We start from the raw sequence: 5,137 nt of genomic DNA, 5'->3' as shown, positions 1-5,137 counted from the left end.
AAAAAAAAAAAAAAAAAAACAAAGAATCAATTGGGAAAACTCTTCGAAAATGAAGTAGAAGATCTCGTGCAAAATTTTTTTTTTTAGACTAGAATATCAAAAATTTATTTGTATAAAAGACTTATTATTGCAACGAAAATATATTCGTCAATTTTTAATTTCCAGAAAAATGATTCGATCGAGATCTACATCGATGGAGGATTGTCCGCAAAACGTGTTCATGTGTGCTATCCACGGATAACGGAAGATATTATACAAGTCCTGGGGGCAGTTTGCGAATAACTATTGATCCATATTTTGGCCGGTAATCGGACCAAATGTGAGTGCACGACACTATCTGTATCGCGGTCTGATAAACCGTGACGATTGTTAACGAACAGTGCACAAGGATTGTACGCATACAACAATTGTCCATGAATTTGGTAAATGTTGAATTAGCGTCCAAATAACTTATATATAAACTTATATACTTAAGAATAACACTTAAAAATTTCAAATTATACTTTCTATTTTTTTAGAACAATATATCAAAGTTGGAATGATACTTAATTCCAAAAGAATCTTGATAAAGGATACTTTGTAATTTTTAGAGAAAAGCAACAAAGTCAAATTTGCCATTCCTTTATATTCAAAATTAATCAGTAGTCAGATTTTGCAGTTGGATAAGTGTCCAAGTAATTGGAAACTATAAGTATTTAAAAAGTAATAATATTTGAAACTTAATTTTAAAAGAGTTTTGATATTTTCTAATTTTGAAAGAAGAACAATATTAAAATTGGATTTATGATTTATATTTAAAATTTATACTTAAGATAATATTATTGAAACTTAATCCTAAAAGAATCTTATATATAAATGATATTTTCTAATTTTTAAAGAGAGCAATATTAAAATTGAATTTATCATTCCTTTATTCAAAATTAATCGACGTAGAGTTTGCGGTAAATGTTGAACAAGTGCTCAAAAAACGCTTAAACTCTTAAAGAGTAAATGATATTCAAATTTAATCCCAAAATTGACAAATGATACTTTCTAATTTTCAAAGAATACAATTTCCGCTTTTCTTTTTCATTTTCCATTTTCATCCTCTTGCTAGTCAAACGACGCTTAAAAAAACACAAACACACACACACACACACATACATACACATACACACAAAACAACGACTTTACGAAACTTGTCTTCCCCATTGTCGAGTTCAAACACCTATTTCACACATACAAGAAATTCCAATCCTCATCGCTTCTCTCATTCCTCGAGATAACCCAACCAAATATCCAAAACCAAATATCTCTGAATCCAAACTCATTTTAATTAACCGATAAACACACGTTCCTCCTTGCTCCAACAACCATTCAAAAAAAAAAAAAGGAACGCAGAAACAAAAGACACGAACGCAATTTTGAAAACCACCTCCTCCTTCTCTACCTTCCCCCTTCCCCCTTTCACTCCCCCCTCCTTCCTCCCTCCTCCTGGCCACGCGAAACTCGTATCCTATCCCCGAACACAAAGCGGATCAGTTGAACAATCGGCGCGGAGGCGTCGGGACTCGTCGTCCCGCAGGACGAGTCGTCGGGTTCGAGGCCCCGAGTGCCACTCGGCCAACCGAGTCCCTGTCCCTCTGTTAACTCTCCCCTCCCCCTTATTTCCCCCTCCCTCCTCGCTCGCGAAACAACACCGAGAACACGCTCGAGATACGCGCGCGCGTCGATTTCCACCGGAGAGAGAAAGAGAGAGGGAGGGAGGGAGAAAGAGAAAGCGGAGAGCTTCCGTCTTCCCCCTCTCCGCGAGTGCAGTCTCACGAAGCTCGGTGAGCTCCATCCATCCACTCGGGAACTCAGTACTCTCTCGCGCCCCGAGCCGAGAGAACCGCTCCTATCGTATCCTTCCTCTCTCGACTCGTCTGTAACTCTCTCCTCCTCGTCCATCGTTTCCATTCCCTCCTCGGATAACAGTAGCCGCGTTTCTTCCTGCCTTCCGACTCCCCGCTCCAACATCGAGGAACGCGCGCGCGTGTGTATTAAAGAATCGTGGGCGATTTGAAAAAATTGGCCAACGACACGGCACGTGTGTGTACGTGGCGGATAAAAGAGTGAAACGAGAGGTTTAAAAAGTTGAAAAAGTTTTTGTGAGAAACGTGGTGATTGTGATTGTGGTGGTGGAAAGAAAAGTGGTAGAGTAGAGTAGTAGTGGTGGTGGTGGTGGTGGTGGCTTGTAAATATGGTGAATCTTCGCGGAGACACACCCCCGGAGAAGACGTGACAGTAGGGGGATGAGAGGATCGGCGGTGATCACGATTCACAGCCGGTTGGATTTAAGTCCCGCAGTGAGGGACTCTTGCCTCTTGGTTGGCTGGACCGGGTGAGGAGTGGACGGGATGGACAGAGAGCGAGAGAGAGAGAGAGAGAGGGGGGGGGATCTCTATCTGGGTTAATGCTTCATTAGTTTGTCCTTTTTCGTTCGGTTGCGTAGGCGCCGCCTGTTAATTGGGACGATCAAACCCTTCCCACGTTTCGAGGGCGGTCTTCTCGCTCGCGGCCCGCGTGTTTTTATCACGCGTTAAGGTGATTGTGCACACGAGAGTTTTTTTTTTTTATTATTGTCGCATTTTTGCCAGTTCTTTTTCTTCTTTTCGATTTTATTAATCTTGTGGGGATCGAAGAGAGCGATCAGGCTTCATATTTCTTTTTTTTTTTTTTTTTTACGTTTATCATTACTTCGTAATATATTCTTGTTATTTTTCCTTGTGGATAAAAAAATTTTTTTCTATGCTGTAATCCTCTTCGATTTCGATATGACGAGTTTAAATTTAAAGATTTCATCGTGGAAGCCTTTTTTTATCCAAGATTATTCGATATATATTTTGTTTCATTTTTATGACTACCTCGTAGTTCATTCTTATTATTCTCTCTTGTGAATAAAAAAATGTGGGCAAATTTTGTTTTACGTTATCGTTGTGATCTCTTTCAATTTAGATACGACGAGTTTGAGGTATGAATTTAAGAATTTTATCGTGGAATAATTTTTTTTTATCCAAGATTATTCGGTATCTTTTTTTTTTTCAAGTTCATATTGATATTAATAAAATTTCTCCGGAATTCGTCGAAATTCAAGCATTACTCTCTCTCTCGAATAAATTTCCCGATATTTTTCTTTTTTCTTCTTTCCCTTTTTTCGCGTCGGAAAGTAGTTATTTGAAAAACAAATTTATCAAATGAATTCCTTTTGCACCACTTTTTTTTTTTTTTTTTTTTCTAAAAGCAATTCCTTCGTTAACACTTTTACTTACGCACGCGTTTAATTTATTATTCTGGGAGGGGAGGAGGGAGGATGAAAGAAGGGAAATGAAATGCCTCGGGTAAAGAGTTGAAGCTCTTCTATTCGAGAAACAAACATTGATCGAACAGTTTCATTTTGACACGTGAATAAGAAGATGAACTGTTTGATGTAAATAAAAAGATTTTCTTTTTTTTTTTCTTTTTTTTTTTCCAACTTACTTTCGAACGAAGCTTTTCAAATTTATCGAATTAAGCAAAGATTGGATTATCGAGCGAAGATCTTTAAAATAATTTTGTTTGACGATGATGATGAGTGAACAGAACAGAACAGGGAATTCGAGATAATTATTCAACGATATTTCTCGTATATACAGTTCCTCTTCTGGTCAATCGTCGGTGACTTATCAAAAGCGTAATATTTAAGATTAAAAGAATCTCATTTCCTCTCCCCTCCAGGCGAAAGAAACGAGATTGGATCGGCCTTTGGCCGGAAAAACCAAAGACACCCTTTTTCTTATTTTTATTCAACGAGAGGCAAAATTCTCGATTCGAGAAATTATTAAATTTCAAATTACGCAAAATTCAAAATTTTTACGAAACTGATCACACATAATAAATGCATACATCTCATATATACATGGCACACATTTCGTCACATCGTGCAAAGCTTAAACCGCTCGATAAAAACAGTGAACAAGATTTCAACAATTAAATTTCCAAAATATTAATATCCAAAAAAGAGGAAAGCAAAAAAATAAATAAATTTCCCCTCAACCTCTTCCTCTCCCCTTTCAAAAATGAATTGAACGTTCCATTCTTCAATGATGTGGATGGAACTGTGTCATCGGTGGAACAACTTTTCGAAACAATCTTCCAGAGGCCCAATCGAATCGAGGGCCGCTAATTAACTCTCGGATCGAGCTTAAAGGGGGGCCGAGACGATCAATTGAATCAACAATCGAAACTCGTCGTCGCGGTGATAAGTCGAAATGGTAAAATCCATGGACATATTTTTCAAACTCGATGGATACTCGAAAGGATATCCTTCTCATTTTATGAAACTATTTTACGATTCGCGCGCTTTACGTTTCGTGAAATGAACGTGGAGAGAGAGAGACATATAGAAAGACAGGGGAGGGGGAGAAAGAGAGAGAGAGAGAGATTGGTTAATGGAAATTGTGAAACTTTAAATGAATTTCTTTTTTTCTCTTTTTTCCCCTGTTTGTGCGTGCGCGCGTATTGACGTTGCTGTTTTATGATATTTTCATCGGGGAAAAGGTGAAATTAAAAAAAAAAACTCGTTTGGTAAAAAGCTGTAGATCGTGGATATTTGAAGGTTCGAGGCAAATCTTGATTATTGTAATTATTTATATCATTTGTTGAAGCAATTTCAAATATTATTTCTTCACTTTATTATTTATATTATTTGTTGAAGCAATTTCAAATATTCTTTCTTCATTTTGCGTGTCTTTTTCATAATACGGTATTTTTGTTTAAACGGTCGATTAATGTTTCTTGTAAACGATTTATGATATAGAAAACGAAGGTTGAAAATGGAGTAATACAGTTTTTGAATTTAAACACTTTGAATAATAAAAATCGATATACAAGCCTGGAGCTATTTAAAAAATTAAAAAATTTTTGAAAATTGATTTTAAACAATCCAATCCAAAGATAAAAAAAAAAGATTTATTTAAAAAAAAAACAATAGATATTGATCTTCAATTGATAAAAATAAAAAAAAAAGAGAGGAAAATATTCGTTTAAGATTAGCTTTGAAAAAGAGTAACAAAAAATCATATTTCGAAACATTTTTTTCAAACTATAGCAAAAAACATCAAAGTCATTTTTAAAATGT

At 36.2% G+C, this 5,137-nt stretch overlaps 2 protein-coding genes across 4 annotated transcripts in view; one reads left to right on the top strand and one right to left on the bottom strand.

Moving 5' to 3' along the window:
* Nucleotides 1–5,137, bottom strand: part of LOC102670698 (midasin) — a 115,876-nt gene that overhangs the window by 43,967 nt on the left and 66,772 nt on the right. The gene's annotated exons all lie outside the window — the stretch shown is intronic.
* LOC102680688 overlaps nucleotides 2,206–5,137 on the top strand; it is a 56,083-nt gene continuing 53,151 nt past the window's right edge. For all 3 annotated transcript variants that reach the window (XM_006608667.2, XM_006608665.2, XM_006608668.2), the window contains exon 1: nucleotides 2,206–2,362. The gene's annotated coding sequence lies outside the window, so the exon portion shown is untranslated. The remainder of the gene's footprint in view (nucleotides 2,363–5,137) is intronic.

The sequence above is a fragment of the Apis dorsata genome, unplaced genomic scaffold, assembly GCF_000469605.1.
Source record: "Apis dorsata unplaced genomic scaffold, Apis dorsata 1.3 scaffold_41, whole genome shotgun sequence".
Lineage (NCBI taxonomy): Eukaryota > Metazoa > Arthropoda > Insecta > Hymenoptera > Apidae > Apis > Apis dorsata.
This window is presented reverse-complemented; position numbering and strand designations above follow the sequence as displayed.